The sequence below is a fragment of the Panthera uncia genome (assembly GCF_023721935.1).
Source record: "Panthera uncia isolate 11264 chromosome A1 unlocalized genomic scaffold, Puncia_PCG_1.0 HiC_scaffold_17, whole genome shotgun sequence".
Taxonomy (NCBI): domain Eukaryota; kingdom Metazoa; phylum Chordata; class Mammalia; order Carnivora; family Felidae; genus Panthera; species Panthera uncia.
The window spans coordinates 124,349,215-124,371,214 of record NW_026057577.1 but is presented as its reverse complement, the minus strand read 5'-3'; the positions used below and the strand labels follow the sequence as shown (position 1 = coordinate 124,371,214).

Below are 22,000 nucleotides of genomic sequence, written 5' to 3'. Positions count from 1 at the left end.
TCTTGCCGTTGACGAGTTCGAGCCCCGCATCGGGCTCTGTGCTGACAGCTCGGAGCCTGGAGCCTGCTTCAGATTCTGTGTCTCCCTCTCTTTCTGCCCCTCCCCTGCTCATGCTCTGTCTCTCTCTGTCTCAAAAATAAATAAATATTAAAAAAATTTTTTAGGGGCACCTGGGTGGCTCAGTCGGTTAAGCGTCTGACTTCAGCTCAGGTCATGATCTCGCGGTCCGTGAGTTTGAGCCCCACGTCGGGCTCTGGGCTGATGGCTCAGAGCCTGGAGCCTGCTTCCGATTCTGAGTCTCCCTCTCTCTCTGCCCCTCCCCCGTTCATGCTCTGTCTCTCTCTGTCTCAAAAATAAATAAACATTAAAAAAAAATTTAAAAAAATTTTTTTAATAGAATGCCCTATGTTATCTAGTGGAGAATGAACATTTTTTTGTCAAAGCATTTAAGCATATTATTCTCTACGTATTTACGAGAAGCCTGCCATTTTAGACTTTTGCCTATATCTTGATTATAAGTAACAATACATTCCACATCATTGCATTATTGATTTATAGACTTCTTATTGTCTTGAATTGTTTTCAGGTAATAAATTAGCTTCTCTAGCATGTGAAGTAATATAAAGCATAATCCAACTTAACTGAAGAAGACTTTCTGTGTCTAAGGCTGTGGAATCTCATTTTGTCTTTAATAGTGCCTGGTGGTATGATCCTGGCCAAGGCTCATAGATTTTCTGAGTCTCTATTTCCTTACTTGTAAGACAGTTGTCACTAGATGATCTCTAAAGCTCCTTTCAGCTTTAAAAGTCCTGCAGTGAAATTATACAGAAACTGTCATTTGGAATAATTTATCACTACTTTTCAAAGATTTGGGGTATAGATCAAAGCTTAGAGTGACAGCAATCTTCTGACAGAGGAAAAGTCAGTTGGTGTAAAATGCACTCTGTTCTGCCTCCCGGAGGCAGACACAGAACTAATGCAGCTTCCTCAGCAGAACATGTGGCTAAATGCATAAATTCATAAACTAAAACACATGGGCTTTGAAACGGGCACTTTCCACAAATCACAATTGATCAAACCACCTAAATGGAATGGTAGGTTTTCTCCTGGCAGTGTTTTTCTCCTTATTTCTTTCCTCAAGTTGTAAATTCAAGTCTGCCTGTGCTGCTTGTGTTCAGCCTGGGAAGATCTCCAGTGACTCAGCCCCTGTGATGTATCTCCTAGATGCAACTTTTGCAGAAACGGATAAATCAGTGGTTGACATACACTTTTCTTCCTCTGGGCTGTGCACTAAGCATCCTCTACAACCCTTAGGTTTATCTTAAAAGACACTGATCTTAGAGAAAGGATTACTTTTAATTCAAATAGGTAGCAATTTGATGTTTTTACATAGGTGAGAAAAACTATGCCTGTTTTATTTAGAGTTTTACAATATGCAGGACAAAGTTATTTTCTTTTTTAATATAAATGTATTTATTTATTTATTTAATGTTTTTATTTATTTTTGAGAGAGAAAGGGAGAGCATGAGCAGAGAAGAGGCATAGAGAGAGGGAGGCAGAGGATCTGAAGCGAACTCTGCACTGAGAGCAGAGCACCCGATGCGGGTCTGGAACTCTCAAACCACACCGTGAGTTCATGACCTGATGCGAGATCATGACCTGAGCCGAAGTTGGACACTTAACTGACTGAACCCCCCATGCACCTCATTGTTATTTTCTTTAAAAGGCACTGTCATAGTTGTGTTCTGTTTATCACAGTCCCTAGATAGGTACAGCTGTCTTCACCCTGTGTGCTTTAGCAAATGGCAAACTCAAGTAAGAGATCTCTCATTATATTATTAGCGAATTACCACAGGTAGTGCTCCAAATCTGTTAACTTGAACAAAGAGCATAATATTAAGCTCTTCGAGGATTCCTTCAAAAGTAGCTTCCCCATTCCTTCTGGAAAACAGCGGAATAAAACTAAGATATTTTAAAATAATATTCTTATACTTGTAAGACATCATCTTCAAATGTTACCGTGAAAAAATATTGTAGAATTAATCTCCATGTCAGTTTGAGAGGGGAAGAATGTATTGATGTCATTATTTTATAAAGGTCAAAGAGAGGTTATAAAACTTGTCTAGCAATTTGCTGAATTGAAATAGATCAGGAAAAAGACCAAGTCTTGTGATTATAGTGGATATTGTTATTCTTCTATCAGATGTTTTTTTTTTTTCTATGTCACTTGTCCATTCATCAACCTTTCCATCCAGTATCTATTCAACACTTACTAATATAAGACACTGTAATAACTATGATTCTGCACCCAATTCCAGTGTGTTTTTGTAATGACTACAATCAGCATCAGATGTCACAGGTTAAGAGCTAAGTCCTAGAAGACTACCCCACACCACCCTCTTCAGATGCCAATCCCAAGTCCAGCTACAGATCAAAGGTTCTCATGACCTGCTTCTCAGGCTTGATTGATTTTGCTACAGCAGCTCACGCAACTCAAAGAAACATTTTACTTGCCCGATCACCAATCTATTATACAAAGATATAACTTGGGAACAGGCAGCTGGCAGAGATGTGTAAGGCAAGGTTTGGAAAAAGGGCACAGAGCTTCCAGGCCCTCTCCAAGCATCCTGTGTTCACCCAACCCGAAATTCCCTGGACCCTGATCTTTTTGGTTTTTTATGGAGGCTTCTTTACATAGGTGTGATTGATTAAACTTTTGACCATCGGCAACTGAATTCAGTCTCCAGCCCCTCTTCCACTCCCTGAAGTTCTAAGTGGAACTGAAAGTTCCAACTCTGTAATCACATGGTTGGCTCCACCAGCAACCAGCCCCCATCCTTCACTGCTTTTCCAAAAGTTGTCTCATTAACATAACAAACAACACTTTAACCGCTCCACAGGAAATTCCAAGCATTTTAGGAACTCTGTGCCAGGGACCAGAACAAAGACCAAATACATATTTCTTATTATAAATCACAACAGCACCATAACCAATATTTACTGAGTTTGTCCTATATTCAGGACACTACTATAACTACTATAACTGATTGAAATAGCTTCACCATAATCTTCTAGGGTAGATACTATCATTATTCTAATTTTAGGGATGAAGAAACTGAAACACAGGTGCTGAGTAACTTACTCACTATTTTATATTTTTACTCACTTATTTTATGATGATCGTGCTGGTGAGTTACAGAGCCAGGATTTGAACCTAGGTAGTCTGAGGCCAGAATCCATGCTCTTAGTCACTCATTCTGCCCTCTCCCAGTCACAGGGGGTGTTTCTGGGGGTGTACAGTACAGCACAGTGTGCCTAGATAGCCAAAACTCAAGCCTAAATGTGGACAATGTCATAGGAGAGACGAACTCCCAGTTGCAACTATGTGCAAAGGAAGGAGGGAGGATGGGATGATGGTTATGGGAAGACTAAGGATTGTGATATTATGGAAAAGTGGTCTTTCTTACTCTCCAAATAACTCTTGAGTATTCACTAAATTTGTAGTTGATGATATTTACATGTAGACACAGTGAATGTTATCGCTATGCCAGTTAAAAATAGATTATTATCTACTCTCTGTCTGTAGAGACACTTTGAAAGACTATTCTTCAGAGCCACATGAGCTCAATAGCTCATTTTGCTTCAATGATAATTGTATTTCTTTCTCCAATTGACCTAATCTTTCCATGAGTAAAATGACTGCATCACAGTTTGATTTAGAATTAAAAATTATCCAAAGGCTGTAAACTGCTTTTGAATCTACTAAATTTTACCTAGTAAAAGCAATACTCAATGACTTATGTGCATACCTGTCAGAATTAATTGGATTGTTACATGAGCATTCATGAAATGCCATTCATTGCCTCTTAAAATGCTCATAATTTCAAGTTTACATTTCGATGTGTCTTGTCTCTTTCTTGAGTGATCTTTTCCAGAGTGAACTCTCACTTCTCTGAATTGCTATGACTCTTTCAGTAAGTGCCTCTACTATTAACTATATCTGGTAATATAGGTCCTCTGGCTTTATGTTTAGAAGTATTAGGTCTTTCTAATTAGTTTGTCATCTTCTTAAGTGTCATCATCTCAGGTGAAGGAAAAATGTCTTCTATTTCTTACTGTAGTCAGTCTCGGCCAGCTTTGAGCACGCAGAAATATAAATGGATGAATGCCACAGACCTGACTTATCAGCACTGTCAGTGATCTGCTGATATTCCTAGGTGTAATTCGATCTGGTGGTCAGGCCCCTGGGCTAGAAATCGGGAGGCTTGGATTCTATTTCCCATTTCCTGTGACTTTCAGTGCTTTTGCTTAAGCTCTCATTTTCTCCACAAATAACTTGAAGGAAGAGTCCATCGACACCAGTGGACCTCAGCCTAGACTACACTTTGGAATTGCACTAATATGGGCTTCCAACTTCAGAAAATCTAATTTCATGGGTCTGGGCTTTGGAGTTTTAAACAGCTCCTTAAGTGATTCTTTTGAGAAGGTGAAGTACAGAAGAAGTTGTCTGGCGAATTTCAGAAATGCTAATAGATGCTTTTAGCCTAGTGTAGTTCTCACCACTACCCCCAGATAACTTTTTTCCAAGTTCTGCTCATGTGCCTGTTAAATCTGAGTCTACCCTCTCCCCTGTATTCCCTTTGGCATTGTCCAGCATTTTTTTTTTAACTTTGTGCCTTATTATCTTCTCTTTCTCTGATCCTCCTCCTGCAACAAATGTCATCTTTCTGAAAGACAAGTATGAGTGTAGTACTTCGTGCTAAAACTCTTGCTTATCAATTGAGTGCTAGCTCCCTAGAATATCAGACAAGACCCTACATAAGATCACGTTGCCTGCCTCTATGGCCACGTTCTCCAGCACATCCCCACCTTCTGTATTTGTCTCCATCCATGAGGTTCCATGTTTCTGCTTGTGCATATATTGTTCTGCCCGGAATGATTCTCTCCTCCTCTTTCCCAACTAATTGCTCATTAGTCATTTACTACACATCGTCGAAACCTCAGCTGTCACCTCTATCAGGAAGTCTTTTGGACTTGTCTCAGCAGATTTAATCCTCCCTCTTCTATGCTAAGTGTGTGTGTTACACATACATTATGACTATTCCTATTCTATGTTATAATTGTTTCTTTGCACCTCTAATATGTGAGGGTAGAAACTGTGTCTAATTCATTATTTTCTTAGCACATAGCACAGAGTAGGAATTCAATAAAGCTCATTGAATTAAATTACATTAATGTTAATAAAGGGTTTAGGATTCCTTGAAAATCAGTACAAATATACTTGGCTTTAAGAAAAAATGTGGGGAGCCTGGGTGGTTCAGTGGGTAAAGCGTCTGACTCTTGATTTCAGTTCGGGTCACGACCGTGAGATCAACCCCCGCACTGGGCTCTGCACTGGGCCATGGAGCCTGCTTAAGATTCTCTCTCATCCTCTTCCTCTGCACCTCTTCTGCTCATGTGTGCATGCATGCTCTTGCTCTCTCTCTCTCTCTCTCTCTCTCTCTCTCAAACAAAAAAAAATTAAAAAAAGAGTGCAATGCAACAGGAAAACTCCTCAAATCAAATTTTTGTGATATAATTTTAAGTACATCTGATACATGTACTACCAAGGAATTTTTAAAGTCAGTTGACTCCCTATTTTGTTTTTGCATAAACCCAACTTATGAATTGAACAAATATTTGTTGAGTTCATTCTATTTGCTGTGACACTGCTGCGGTCCTTAAGGAGCTCAGTGAGAAACAGACAAGTCACAAAGTTACAATTTAAGAATGATCAAATGCTATGACAGAGGTTAGCACAGACTTACCTCCAGGATCAATTAATCTTATCCTAGAGACATTCCTAGTATAACGGCTAAAATTTTACCCCTTTCTGTTTTACTTAAGAAAGTATGGTCAAATACAAATTAATTAAAGGGATGGGTAGTATTATAGGAATAACCTTGCATATACTCAAGAGTTTGAGTTTCAATACATCAGAAGCAAGGTTTTTTTTTAAGTAAATAATTCACAAACCTCAATAATTTAGCAATCATAGTAACAAATTCTTTGTGACATATTTTAGAACTAATTGCTACATAAAAGTGTATCATACTATTTTGTAGGGAGGAGGAACCACTTCCTTGAATATATATGATACATTTAGTCTTGTACAAATTTAGATTATATATAGTCTTTCAGGAATATATTCATGCATATTGTAACCAAGAGAAAGCTTGGTTCCCTTAGGAAATTGGCAAGAACTCAGATTTAACTGGTATCACCAATGTAGGGTGAGAGAACACTTAAAATTTTATGTCTTTGATGTGAATTCTGTCTTCTCCTTTCACTTCTTTTAGTCAATCCAACTTTCTGAAACAGGAATCAGTCTACCATTAAATTTATAAGACCTCTAATTTAGATTAACTTCCTTTATCAGCTCTGCGTCTTAGCACATTTCCTTTTATTTCCCTGAAACAGTACCAGTGATTGATGGGCGATAATGTAATACATATACTACAATATAAATGACAACACTTGCATTACTCAGAACATGCCAGATATGAATGAGCTGAGGTCATTACACGGAGGTGATTTCATTTAATCTGTAGGGTGGGTCAGTTGTGTCCTTAGTACCATAAATCTCAAAGGGCATGTTAGAGACACATGCAGCTTAGCAAACACTTTTTTTATGAGAGTCCTAGATCCTAGCTCTATTTAAAAAGTCATCACATCATAAAAATAAAAATTTAATAATTAAAAAAAAAGAACATTATATCAGTCAGAGGGATGTAAGATGTGAGACTCACAGAATGCTGGAACCTAGGAATGCATTGGGATTTTTTGAACTCTCATTTCTTTATTTGTTCACAGGAGAATGTGCTGAAGAGTGTAAGTGATTACATGAATCCAATCTTTTAGAAACCAACATATAATGGGGCTCCATGTAATATATGGTCCTACCTTGATTACCAGAACTAGATTCCTTTTATAAAATTCCTAAACCTATACAGCTCATGTTTTCTGGAACCTATTTGGAGCTATTTGGGACATTACTCATTAGATAAGCCTTCCAGAGAGTTTAAAGCGAATTTCTAACCACTGGATGATGACTATCAGACTATCATCATACTCCTTAAATCAAACAAAATCTATAAAACTGTTGCTGTCGGATGTTTAATTGCCCCTTTAATTCTATTTGACCCCATTATAAGTATTTTATTAGGCTGAAGGCAGCAGAGTTCTTCATATTCCATAACCCCAGTAGTCCTAAAGAACACACTGTGATACACCACTAATTCTGTCTGTGATACTGAATGTTAAAAAGAATATATATATATATATATATATATATATATATAACATTATATACACACATACATGTGTATATATACACATATATATACATATACATACATACATATATATGTGTGTGTGTGTGTGTATATCTATCTATATATATATAATTTCTCTCAACCAAGAGTATTCCAAAAACAAAATGTTATTTTTATTGGGTAAGAAGTCAGTTTCCTTTTTTTTACAATAACAAATGTAACATGTTCCTCATGGAAATGAGATATAGTTTCCTTGAGGAAATGGGCCATTTCTTTTATTCCTCAACCCCATGTATTTTCTTATTAAAAATATTTGGTGAAATTTGGCATCATTGATACGAACAGCATAGGCCCAGCGCTATTGTTGTCAATCTGAAGGCTAAGGCTATAATTGGAATTCTGTAGTATTTAATCTTAAAACAGATATTTGTTGACTTGAGTTTTATTTTTTGAGATTATCCATGGCTTTTTATGTTTTTTTGTGTCTCATTTTCCCATCTTCCCTTTATCAGTGCAGTGAGCCCTGACTTGCACGTCGGTTTGGGTCCTAACCTGTAAGCAGTGTTCTGCACGAACCATTATTTTGGGATCAGACCCATAAAGCCGTATTGAATTGCTTTTAGGGGGAAAATTGTTATATCAACTAATTGCATACCACCAATATAAAATTGAATTTTAATCGTTAGACCCAATTCAAAGTTTGCTTTTGGAGAAGAATTTACCCCTAATGTAAATCTTAAACTGAGTCCTGGGTTTACAGAGCAGAGTGAGGTATTATTTTCCTATGTCTGAGCAAATGGATTTTGTCCCTCTTCTGCTATTGTAGGCCCAGTTTATCTCCCTGAGTGCTCTGACCTCCCTGTAACAGTCATTTTTAACTTGCAGGGTAGACAGTGAATAGGTCCAAAGGTCTTCTAGCACAGGCCGTGTCCACTTCTGTTCAGTGACAGCTTTGGCTAAGCCAGCAAGGAATGATCCCTCCTTTCATCATTTATTTAGTGTGTGGGTTGTACCAGGTCTATACTAACTGCGGGCATTTGATGCTAGGCAAAAGCAGTTAGGGTCCCTGCTCTCATGGAGTTTACAGTCAAATGGGGAAAAGACACATTAATCAAACAATCACACACATAAATGTAACGCAATGTGCTAAGTGTGAAAAGAAGTGGGAACTTGGTTCAGAGAGAACATCACTGGAAAATTTCACCCCACTGAGGCCAGCCGAGGTTTCTTAAAGTGAGGATGGGGTCAAGATTTGGACAGCAGGGCCCTGAACTAAAAAATCGAGCAGAAAGCAGAAATAGAATTCTAGGCAATTAGGGCCTGACCTCCTTCTTTATCTCTACTCTCAGAAATTTTACTTTTTAAAAAAAAAATTTTTTTTAATGTTTATTCATTTTTGAGAGAGAGAAAGAGACAGAGTACGAGCAGGGGAGGGGCAGAGAGAGAGAAGGAGACACAAAATCCGAAGCAGGCTCCAGGCTCTGAGCTGCACAAGCCCAACACAAGGCTCAAACCCACGAACTGTGAGATCATGACCTGAGCCGAAGCGGGACGCTTAACTGACTAAGCCACTCAGGCACCCCTCAGAAATTTTACTTTTATTATCTGGGTAATTGAAGCAAAAGAGTTGGAAGAGTCACTGTTAAGTTGAGAACTTTCTTCAATGTTAGAGCCTGAGCAGTTGTTACCCAAATTTGTTTGCCTACAAAAAGCAGCAAGATGATGAAAATACAACGAATGACATTGAAGCGTATGGCGCAGAGGTCACCATTAGTTACTGCATTTCTGTGTTTGCTCTTTAGATGAGGTTCAACCTGCTCAGTTTGTTTTAGGGCATTTTCTGTTCTAGTCCTTGAACACACAAATGCCACTGGGAGCCAGTGATCTCTGCAGCACTCTGCTGCACTCCTGCTTAGCTGAGATAATCCTTAGCTCACTGGCCTCTGGTCACACATGACCTGCTGCTTAACTGCCATGGCTCTTCCGTAGCCTTTGTAACCACCCTCCACCCCAAGGTGATCTAATAGTAGTATGGGGTGGTGGAGTAATGCCATAGCTAATTCTTCGTGCTTTGCTGTTTTATTGATTTTTCAGTATTATGCAGGATGTGTTTGCTTAAGGAAACACTGTGTCCGTCCATGCTTGGGTCAACACGCACAGTTAGGAGAGAAGCAAATGGATTGTTAGAACCTGGAAACACCCAGGCTAATGTGGCCAACGTGTTTTCCTTTCTTTTGTACCTAGCTCCCTGATGTCTGGGGCAGGCAGCAGAGGCTGGCAGTGACGGACATTTTCAAAGCACACCTTTAAAGGTTTGAGCAGTGCATGTCTCGTCAAGGAGCTAGAAATAATAAAAGGCGTAGAGCTAGAGCTTCTGAAAAAGGGAGGGCATTGGAAGTTTAGATGGGTCGCTAGATGGCAGTGTTTCTGAAGTTCATTCTGAAGAGGCCATATTTGGTGTTATAACTGCTGTTTTACTGAAAAGTCAGAGCAATAAATAATGTCTGATATTTATCAGTGTCTTATTATGCACCAAGAGACTCAGCAAATGTTATGTTCACATCAACATAATAAGATAGGCAAAAATAATTATCTCTTTTTACAGATGAAAAATGGAGGCTTAAAATAGTTAAATAACAGTGGGAATCAGGACCCTAGCTATGTATTTCTCAGATATTACATAGTTTGGCTCCCAGTCTCCGTGTGCTGTAGGTGTTAGTGTCATCCTCACTTTGAACATGAGGAAACTGAGGAAAAAAGATATTAGGTTACAGGTTCAAGGTCACACAGCTAGTAAGCCAAGGAACCAGTAAGCCTAAAGTAGGTGAATCTAACTCTAGAGCCTGTATTCTTAAATAATCTGTCTCCTATTTTGCCTGGAAAAGAAAAGGGTTAAATATATACATTTTTCTACCTTGCCTGGCAATTAGAAACTCCTGGAGTGTGAACCTAAAGTCTCTATTGCACGTTATTGCTAGTGACGGTAGTGGGAAGGGAAAATTATCAAAAGGCAAATGCTGTGATCCTAAAATTAGCCCTTATATTTCTTGAGGATTCAAGACAATTTCCCCAGAATTTGTAAATAAAACCCTCCATTCTTTAATGGAATGGCTTAAAAACAAAAACAAAAACTCATCTCCTCCTTGAAAGATGAAAGTGCTGATCTCCCTTACATTTCAGACCTGAAATTGGTAAGAAGTCTGCAGCCACCACTCTTGTCCAAGTTTGTGGTTCCAATCAAATTTCCAAGAAAAGGACACTGATACTGCTGCCATCTTGATGGCACCTTTAATCACACCTGATCTTATCACACATTTTTGGCCAGTATTCTTTCAAAGTATTTATCATGACTGGAAGCCAAAGAGCCCATGGATTCTGGAGTTTTGTTTTTATTTTTCAAGTCTACCAGTAGGAGATGGTTTGCCGACATTCTGTTCGATCATGGTGAACACCTACAGAACAATGCATTCACGGTGAGACAAGTTGTCCCTAGAATACAACAGTGGTAAAAGTGTTGTTTATTAAGATCTTGGAGAAAGGCCTGGGAAGGGATGGTGAGGCAACAGAAAAAAATTTACCCACTTTGACACACTCAGTGTCAATTTTAATGGAAATACTCATATTGCAAATTTCATTTTTCTCAGAGAGTCCTTATTAATTAATATCTTTCTGGAAATTTGATTCTTCATAGTGTCTGACTGCAGGCACCACTGTGTTCCAGATGCCTATTAAAGAATTAGAGAAACTAAAGTCCAAGAAATCACCTTAAACACTAGCCTCTACCTATACCTAAACGAAGATATTTAGAATCTTCCAGATTATGTAACAAATTAGCTATCACCAGCTACCAGATTAAGAATGACAGCCAGCACATTTAGTCAACTAGATGACAAAAGGGAGGAGTGACACAAAGCTTCTTGCCATTGCTTTAAAATGACACTCCCTAACTGAGCCCTTCTGCATCTTTAAACCAAAGAATGGTTTAGTAAAGATTCAAGTTCATTAGAATTTGTTACTTCTTGGATTCCTTATGTGTGACACTGTTTCTTTATTATTTTTTTTTAATGTTCATTTTTTTGAGAATGATGCAGCACTCTACTGCACTCCTGCTTAGCTGAGACAATCCTTTGAGAGAGAGAGAGAGAGAGAGAGAGAGAGAGCACAAATGGGGGATTGGCAGATAGAGAGCTCAAACTCACAGAATCTGAAGCAGGCTCTAGGCTCTGAGCTGTCAGCACAGAGCCCGACCTGGGGCTCAAACCTACAAACCATGAGATCATAACCTGAGCCGAAGTCAGATGCTTAACTGATTGAGCCACCCAGGTGCCCCTGTTTCCTTAAATAATTCTATAAATCTAGCTTATTATTTTTGATCCAGCATAAGAGTAAACTTAGAATGGATGCCTTATTTAAAAGATGCCTGTTTGAGGTAAGGCATTAGAAATTCTGAGGTGAGAGAGAACTTTCCTTTCACTAACAGTAGTTGCTAGGAAAAACTCACTGGTTGCCTCTGAGTACCTGTTTGAAATAGCAGAAGACTATTATTACTATTACTATTACTATTATAGATAATGCTACTTACATTTTTCTCTTCTACCAGAAGTACCAGAAGCCTTGTACTTCCCTCTTTCTTTTTTTTTTAAAGAGTTTTTTAATGTTCATTTATTTTTGAGAGAGAGAGAGGGGAAGAGAGACAGACAGAATGCAAGTGGGGGCGGGGCAGAGAGAGAGGGAGACACAGAATCCCAAGCAGGCTCCAGGCTCTAAGCTGTCACATAGAGCCTGACACTGGGCTTGAACTCATGAACTGCAAGATCGTGACCCAAGTCGAAGTCGTTCACTTAACCAGCTGAGCCACCCAGGCACCCCACTTTCTTTTTTTTTAAGTTTATTTATTTAGTTTGATAGAAAGAGAGCACAAGTGTGGGAGGTGCAGAGAGAGAGGGAGAGAGAGTGAATCCCAAGCAGACTCCACACTGTCAGTACAGATCCCGATGGGGGGCTCAAACTCACAAACCATGAGATCATGATCTGAGCCGAAGTTGGCCACTTAACTGACTGAGCCACTCAGGAGCTCCTATTCTTCTTTCTTTTTAGCAGATACCAGATGTTTTTAAAACTTAGCCATATTGCTTAAGCAATAAGATAGTCAAACCAAAGAAGGAAGTTCTGGTCAAGGAGGAAGATTATGCTCTTCCAAAGTTTACACAACATATGTGTAACTTTGAACACAATGGCAGTCACAATGTAGTTTCCTCCTCAGTTACTTTGGACGTTGAGGCTCTGGCTCATTACTTCTAATCTGGATAACCATAAGAAATGCATAACAAAAAGGGTTCCTATGTGTGTGATCCCAGTAAATTGAACTACAGGTAGAATAGTGTTTGCAGGGGCAGGCAACAGATGTTTGCTTCAGGCAAAGATGATTCTTCCTGAAGAAGAGTAATTCACAGGGTATATGTGTGTATCTCAGTGCTGTAGGGATGGAGTAATTTTATGGGCCATTATACCTTAGAAAAAAGAATGATTTTTTATTTTTTTGGTCATCATCACAAGGCTATGATGAATACATAAAGTGCTAGGAGAAAACCAGATAGCTTTCTGAAAGTGGTTTATCTGTTGAATTTGGCTACTAGTTCTTTTCAATAATTTTTGACAAGTGAGCCTGCCACTGAAATCTTTACCTTCTTGTCATCTTCAAGATCCTTTACCTACCAGCTCTAGCCTAATCTGCAGCTCTATTATCTGTTCTTCTTTCCTGTTGTCCCTTGCAACTAACTCCCCCGAATGTAAAGGATTCTCTGTCCCCTTCTCCCAATATATGTTTCCTAACTGCAAGTCCTACCTGTATAGCAGTGGAATACACCATGGAAGAACCTCATACTCAGAACCACGTCATGCCCTCCCAAGATCCCTGAATGGTCTCTTGCGAGTAATTAGAGAGGAAAGGTTTCCAAGCCTAGTCCCCAACGTCCTCCCCACATGCTGCCTCATAAATAAACTACACCCAATGCATCGCTTCTGCACTGTGTAAACATACATTTGCGTGTTTGAAAAAGCTTGGTGAATCATCCCATCTTGGTGAAATGTAATTTTTTATATGCACCTAGTAAAAAAATAATTATATGCACCTAGTGAAAAAAATTCCAACAGCATAGAAGACTATAACATGGAAAAGTACAAATTAACAAGTAATAATTTTAAATTAAAATTAATCATTTTAGCTTGCAGCAATTCTGGCAATTACCTCTGTGACACCGAATAATATGGAGACTTCTTTAATTTTTTATTAAAAAGTTATCAGCAGCATCTCTTGTCTCACTGAAACGAAAGGAGAATTAACTCTGGCACCCTTAAGTTCTGATGGACTCTGGAAGTTTTGATTCTTCTGGTGGTTACTTGTCTGACTCTGGAGCAGTACATGTAAACCTCTCTTTCTTGATTTGCCAAACTGTAACTTGCTGATTTAAAATGTGGGTATTTTATGGGGCACCTGGGTGGCTCAGTTGGTTGAGCGTCCAACTTCGGCTCAGGTCATGATCTCACTGCCTGTGGGTTTGAGCATCTAGTGGGGCTCTGTGCCGACAGCTCAGAGCCTGGAGCCTGTTTCAGATTCTGTGTCTCCCTCTCTTTCTGCCCCTCCCCTGCTCGTGTTCGTCTGTCTGTCTGTTTCTCACTCTCTCAAAAATAAACATTAAAATAAATTAAAATATGGATATTTCTAATCCTTGTACTTCCCCCCACCCTCTTGTTACTTCTCTCTCTGTTTTTATTTTCTGTGGGAAGACCGGCCAGTCCAGACAACTAGTCACTCAGGTTTTTTACCTTCTTTATCTTGCTCTGTATTTTGGGAGGTTTCTGCAAGGTCATCTCATAGCACTTCTATTGATTTTTTTTTTTTTCATTTTGGGAATCCTATTTTTTTTAATTACCAAGAAATATCTTTTTCTGTGATTGTTCCTTCTCATAGCATCCTATACTGTCATCTGTTTTATGGTTTCAATATCTTCTCATATTTCTCTGAGGATATAAAAAAAGAAATTTTAAACTCCCTTATATCTCTTGAATTATATGTTTTCACTGGAGTTGGATGTTCTACTTACTCATCTTGGTTCTTTCCATTTGTGCAAATAAACTCTCTCAAATATCTGCTGATTCTTTTTTTGTCTGATGTTATTTGTGAATGAAGGGCAGCCTGGTTTATATAGCAGTGGCTTAAAATATTTAGTGTTGGGAAAAGTAGTAAGGCAGAGTTCTCATACACTGGTATGGACTCACTGAGGGAAGCTGAACAATATCTGTCAGCAATCTTAAAGTTGCTTATACCCATTAACATATTCAAACTTCTAGGAATCCACCTTTCAGAAATGGCCAGATTCTGCAAAATATATTCACAGAAATGTAAATGAATAGAAGACTGATTAAATACATCTGTGGAATATTATGCAGTTTTAAAGTTGATGCATAGGATAAATTCTTAATAATATAAGAATGTTAAAGGCACCTGGGTGGCTTAGTTGATTAAGAGTCTGACTCTTGATTTTGGCTCAGGTCATGATCTCACAGTTCCTAGGATCAAGTCTCACATGGGGCTCTGTGCTGACAGTGCAGAGCCTGCTTGGGAATCTCTCTCTCTCTCTCTCTCTCTCTCTCTCTCTCTCCCCGTCACATGCATACACACTCTCTCTCACACAATAAATAACAAATAAACATTAAAAAAATAATGTACGATTGGGGGCACCTGGGTGACTCAAGTCGGTTAAGCAACTGACTTCGGCTCAGGTCATGAGCTCATGGTTCGTGGGTTTGAGCCCCACGTCGGGCTCTGTGCTGACAGCTCAGAGCCTGGAGCCTGCTTCAGATTCTGTGTCTCCCTCTCTGTTCCTCCCCTGCTTGTTCTCTGTCTCTCTCTGTCTCTCAAAAATAAATAAACGTTAAAAAATAATGTAGGGGTATTGTATATACATGTATATGTGCCTATAAACATGTACATTATTTATTTTCCTGTTTATCTTTGCAAAATTGTCCACATGAACATATAATACAATTTAAACTTTAAGCATCACTTAAAACTAAGTAAAATCAGATGGACAAGGGAAGGTGCAACAAGTCAACTAGCCACCCACTGCTCTCCTCTCTGAGTTTTCTGAACTCCTTTCTCCTGACCGCTGGGTCAGCTGCCCTGGTCTTGTGGGAGGACTGACTCACGAAGATGGATGTGGCTTCATGCTCAAATCCCTGTCTCGTGACTCACAGCTTTGTCATCGCATATGAATGTGTCATGTGTATGCCGATATCTGTGTCTCGGTGAGTCTACGGTGTAGCTGCAGTGTGTCTGTGTATGTGTCTGTGCATGCATGTGACTCCTCTGTCTCCTCCTCCTGTTTGGCTTAACTTTTATCCCCAAATGTGTCTAACTGGCTTTGTCCTGGGGCCCCTAAGTCTTATGGCATCTTCCTTGGGGACATGGTTCACCTGCTCCTTTCTCCAGGGCCTTCCCTCTGCCACCTTTCTGCTACCACTGTGCCTGGAAGCAGGCTGGCAACTGGCAAAACCTAGACTAGGGGGAAAGGTGATAAAGTTGGAAGGGAAAGAGGATCTTTTAAGTCAGACCCCGCTTACTACAGACAGTGAAAATTCAGTAAAGGTTTTCCACACTATGTGAATATGATTAATGTGGTAGTTTTAGGAAAGTTGACGGATGGATGACATTGTATAAAATAGCTAAGTAGGAAGAAATAGAAGAGTGGAAGAAAAATTAAGGCACTGTTCTGGCACTCCAGGTATGAATTGGTGAGTGCCTGAACAAGATTGAAAGAAACATCAATTAGAGAGGAAGGCAGAGACAGAAGAGAGATTGAGAAAAGCTTTAAGAACTTGGTAATATGTGAGTCAGAGATGATCCAAAGTTATTAAAAACCTTCTTCTGACACACTCCTGTTTATTGCAGCATTATTCATAATAGCTAAGAGACAGAAGCAACCTGAATATCCATTAATGGAGGGATGGATAAACCAAATGTGGTATATACATACAATGGGATATTACTCAGCCTTAAAAAGGAGGCAGATTCTGACCCAGGCTACAAAGCGGATGGACCTTGAGTACATTACTAAGTGAAATGAGCCAGTCACAAAAGGACGAATACCCCATGATTCTACGTACATGAATTACCTAGAGTAGTCAAATGCTTAGGGAAAAAAGTAGAATTGTGGTTGCCAGGAGCTGGGAGAGGGGGGAAAAGGGGAGTTGTCCACTGGGTATAGAATCTCAGTTTTACGAGATGAAAAAGTTCTCGAGATCTTTTGTACAATAAGGTTCATACAGTAAACACTACTGTACTGTATCCTTGAAAATGTTTAGGATAAGATCAAATATATCTTTCACCTTTTACTAAAAAAAAGGGTTAAGATGGTAAATTTTATATTATGTGTTTTTTCACACAATAAAAATAACTGTAGTCTGAAATAGTTCGGACTTACAAAAAATAAGTTAAAATTACATTGCAAACATTGGGTACTCTTCATCCAGAAATGTAAATGTTACCAATACAATTGTAGCCTTTGAATAATTCCCCAAAGTTTTAAAACTTTTCTTTATTCAACAATTACTTTTTGAATGCCTGTTATTTGCAGATCTTCCTACTAGGCTTTGGAGATGCATCAGTACACTTCTCTTCCTTTAAGGAAACTCGAGTGGCGTGGAGAAGGATCACCTTCCTTACAGATGTAAAGAAAATTGTTTTGGAAGATGATGATGCGTTTTGCAATTCAGTGTTATACTTGGGGTAACCATTGAATTGTCCGTATTTAGCTACCCTCCAGGAAATCTAGAAAATTGCAGGAAATCAATAAAATGTTGAATAATATTTTAATAATAATAATAATAATGAAAATATTGAACTTCTATCAACTATTCCACATAAAAAGTTCATTGAGTAATGACTATTGTGTGGGTCGCTTTGCTAGGCAAGAATATTTCAGAGGTTTCACTATGTGCCATGCACTGTGGTGGATGTTCTCTAGTGGGTGAGATGGGCAAGAGGCGATGCAATTTCATAGTTTGGCAAGGGTTCTAATGAGCACAGTGCTAGTGCGGACCTGACACCCAGCCATGAGCCGAAATTTACCCTATCATGCAGACAGATTTTTTGAAGAAGGTGACATTTAACCTGAGATATGATAAAAAGATAAAAAATAGTAAGATTCAGTTTTTGTGCTTGAGGTTATTCTGGTACACCAAGGAAAAGGATGCAAGCCAAACCCAACAGTAGATGCAATAATACTTTTAGGTATAAAGTACAAATAAGAAGAGTATGGAAAAGTAATGAGACCTGATAGGGTGGAAAGCCTTGTAATAAATCAAGATAATGAATCTTTCCCAAGATCATAAGATCAAGGTCATTTTAGGTAGAAAAAGCAACAAGAACAAAGGTACCCAGGTTAAAATCTATATCAGACACTCATGCCTTTCACTTTATCCCAAGGTGTGCTCACTTTTACTCATTGTATCCTATAATTTCTCATTAGAAAAAAAAAGTTCTGGGGCGCCTGGGTGGCTCAGTCGGTTAAGCGTCTGACTTCGGCTCAGGTCATGATCTCACGGTCTGTGAGTTCGAGCCCCGTGTCAGGCTCTGTGCTGACAGCTCAGAGCCTGGAGCCTGTTTCACATTATGTGTCTCCCTCTCTCTGATCCTCCCCCGTTCATGCTCTCTCTGTCTCAAAAATAAATAAACGTTAAAAAAAAATTTTTTTAAAAAAAAGTTCTGATATGCCTTCAAACACAGAATAGTTATCAAATATATATGTAACCATTATAGTAATGCAAATATAAAATAACAGATGTAAAATTACCTTCAAGTGACACAGTGCTCAAGTAGTTCTGGTTTGGTCATTGCTGTAAAAATGATAGTGACACAATTATTCAAATGGTCTTTGGCATGGAATGTTGTTAGATATTTCCTGAAATCCTAAGTAACGTCTTCTAGATCTTTTTGTCTGCCCTTAAGATTAGATCATTCTGTCTGCCTTTAAGACGTGGGTTCTTTATTTTAACATCGGTTGTCTCTGCCCCATATGCAGTGCTTGCCTAAGTATCCAGCGATCTGACATTGAACTTGTTTGTGTGTTCTGGAAGGAGCACTAGTACCCATACTGGTTGTATGAGTGAAAGTCATGAGTGAAAGTATGAGGAGGTCAATTTCGACCCAACATATGGAAGAACTTCCTAACTTGCCTGCAACAGACTGAGAAAAATGTGTTTAAATAAATTTTGTTTACATAGTTTTACATAAAACTAAATTCATTTGATACATAAGATACTCCTTTATTCTATGATGATATCTTTTCAATTTCTCTGGTACCAGAATCTTCTCCCTTTTATGAATTACACTGTGACCGAATTATAGTCGTTGTTTTCAGTGTCCTTGACAACATAAAACACACTATGTGAAGTTTCATAGGCCCAAACTTTCATAAAGCCTAAGAATTCCAGTTTTTCTAACTGTCAACCTCTGCTCCAACTGTCAAATTATGTTACATTTTTCAAGTTATCTTGTTAAAAGATAAGAAGAAAAAGTTCATTTGAATAATATCAGAAGTTTTGCATTTTAACTTTCTGCCTTATTTGGATATTCTGTCTTTCCTAAGAGGACGCTGAGGGAATGCGCTAATATGTTAGGATAAATCAGGAGACCTAGAATCAAATCCCCAGCTGTGCAACTAACTAGAGGTATTTGTTTATTCTACTTCTTAGTTTTATGGTCTGAAAAACAAAGTAGTAAGATTCAGTAATAAAATTCAATTTAAAAAATGTATCTATAAATAAGGAGTATATATATGTGTGTGTGTGTGTATTTGTACATATATAAATATATATATACGTATATATATACGCATACACATATACCTACACATACACACATATACAACATTGGATTTTGTGGGAAATGTATCATTTTTGCTAATAATAGAGCATCTTTCTATCTTTGTTTGAAACTGAAAAGTTTATGGAGGATTAACACTTCAGAGAGTAAGTTTATTTGGAAAATATCCCCCGATACTTGGAAATTTAAAGAACATATAAGAATATTGCCAATATTGAAAAGGTGAAAAGAAATTGGACTATAAGCTATGATTGGAAATTTTTTATGAGCACAAATTTGTTGATGGGCTAATAAGCATTTACATTTGCTGATCTTATAGTTAGCGACCTAATTAGTCAATTTGTACATGCAAATGAAATCGTTTGCGTGTAAATGCACGCAGGTGCAAATCTGCATGAGTGGTACTAGGGCGTCTTTTGAAACTTCGTCATGATCCTTCATTTTTCCATGCTTGAAAAATCAGGTTTTCAAAAATAGTTCCAGAAACAAAAAGTAAAATCTATATGGGCAAGATCATGTTAAAATCACGCCTGTTTCCAGGTCTTCTAAAGCTGTTGTCTTGCAACGAGGTTCCCAACTAATGAATAATTAGTTTGGAAACTATTAACACTTATTTTTCAACTTGAAGTCTCAAAAATTGGGGGTAGGAGAGGGCCTAAGAGACCCAAAATCAAAAACCTAAGAAAATGATGAAATGTGGGGGATGCCTGGGTTGCTCAGTTCGTTAAGTGTCCCCTTTCAGCTCAGGTCATGATACCATGGTTCTTGACTTCAGGCCCCCCACATGGACTCTCTGCTGTCAGCACAGAGCCCACTTCAGATCCTCTGTCTCCCTCTCTTTCTGCCCCTCCCCCACACACATGCACTCTCTTTTCCTCAAAAATAAATAAAAACATTAAATAAAAGAAAATCATTGAATGCAGTGAGAAATCCAATTTGCATTTTCTAGATTTCTTAGAACTTTGCTGTTGTTGTAGTATGCTAACTTGTTAAGCTAGCTATTACAAATCACTCAGTGGTCGCTGTTAGGAAAACTTAAGAGAGAATGTTAAAGGGGGCTCCTGGTGGCTCAGTTGGGTTAAGCACCTGACTTTGGCCCAGGTCACCATCTCACAGTTTGTGAGTTCGGGCCCCATGTCAGGCTCTGTGCTGACAGTTCAGAGCCTGGAGCCTGCTTTGGATTTTGTGTCTTCCTGTCTCTCTCTGCCCCTTCTCTGCTCATTTTCTGTCGCTCTCAAAAATAAAAACATTAAGAAATAAATAAAATAAAATAAAATAAAATAAAATAAAATAAAATAAAGAGAATGTAAAGTATATACCATAGGATTTGGTACTTACAATAATATGGGACTTTGAAGCTTACAAAAACACTTTTTTACATAGATTATTGTGCTTGATCCTACAACACTCCCATAAATCTGACCCCCATTTTAGAGTTGAGAAAACTGAAACTTAGCAAAATAAAATTAATGCTGTGATTTCACAAGTACAAAGTTACATAACAAGATTTCAAACCTACTCTGTTTTAAATATTCAGCTTTTTCTTTTTCTTAATTTTTTTTTAACGTTTATTTATTTTTGAGACAGAGCGTGAACAGGGGAGGGGCAGAGGGAGAGGGAGACACAGAATCTGAAACAGGCTCCAGGTTCTGAGCGGTCAGCACAGAGCCCGACGCGGGGCTCGAACTCACGGACCGTGAGATCATGACCTGAGCCGAAGTCGGATGCTTAACCGACTGAGCCACCCAGGCGCCCCAATATTCAGCTTTTTCTGAATATCCGGGAGCTTTGCTCCCGGATATCCAGTCTATTTGCCATTGAGCTTAGTTAGAGGGATTTATAGTGAGACATTTTATTTATCCACCTGACACTAAAGCAATGTTATGCTAGGAAACTGCCAGTAAAAAAAATAATGATAATGGCAGCAGGTATTGTGTTCTGATACTTATTATACTCCAGACACTGTGGTAAGTACATATTATTTAATTCTCATAACAGCCATAATACAGGTAGGGAAACATAAGTTTAAAGGTTTAAATAACTTTTCAGGATATATATGGTAGACACAGAATCATGCTCAGACCCGCCTAACTCAAAAGCCAGTGCTCCAACCACTAGAGAGTTGTGACACTGAGTTTTGTTAGAAAGCCTTGTTTGAGGGGAAGAAATCTATTTATTTGGAAAAAAAATAATTCTGCTTTTAATATTCAGTACACTTTTCTATCCAGCAGGTACAGCCCAGAAGAGTTTTTAAAAGAGAGAGGGGAAGATTTGAATAAGCAAAGGTCTTTTGGTCCTCAGGCCAGAAATGCTGCCTCCTGTCTCCCCTTCCACAGTATTCTGACAGATCTCCGCACCCCCTTTCTTTGTATTTCAGCAGCCTCCAGATGCTGCTGGTCATAGCTCTGTACTTGTTACCCTCTGTTCCCAGAGTGCACACCCATGTTCTTGACAATGAGAGTTACTGCGGATTCTTTGGAGTCTAGTTCCGACCTCATCTCCTCTGGGCAGTCTCCACTGACCACTCCGAGCGGGTGACAAGTGCCCCCTCCAGGACTCTTTTCGTCTCTCTTATGCACACTTGTCATTGCATTTATCACACCGTGTGGTCACCTCTTCCCTCTTTATCTCTCATATATCCCTAACCAAAATGCACAGGGGCCGTGTCAAGTTTTATTCCTCTTTCTATCTCTGCTGCACAATCTGAAAATATAGGTGCTTCACAAATGTGTATAGAGTTGACTTGAAAACTGTTCTATACTAAAGCCATGAGCTACTTCAATAGCATTGCAAGATGAATGAG

The 22,000-nt window shown here is 38.7% G+C and overlaps 1 protein-coding gene across 3 annotated transcripts in view; it reads right to left on the bottom strand.

The window, feature by feature from the left end:
• Positions 1-22,000, bottom strand: part of LOC125934648 (UDP-glucuronosyltransferase 3A2-like) — a 184,969-nt gene that overhangs the window by 147,118 nt on the left and 15,851 nt on the right. The gene's annotated exons all lie outside the window — the stretch shown is intronic.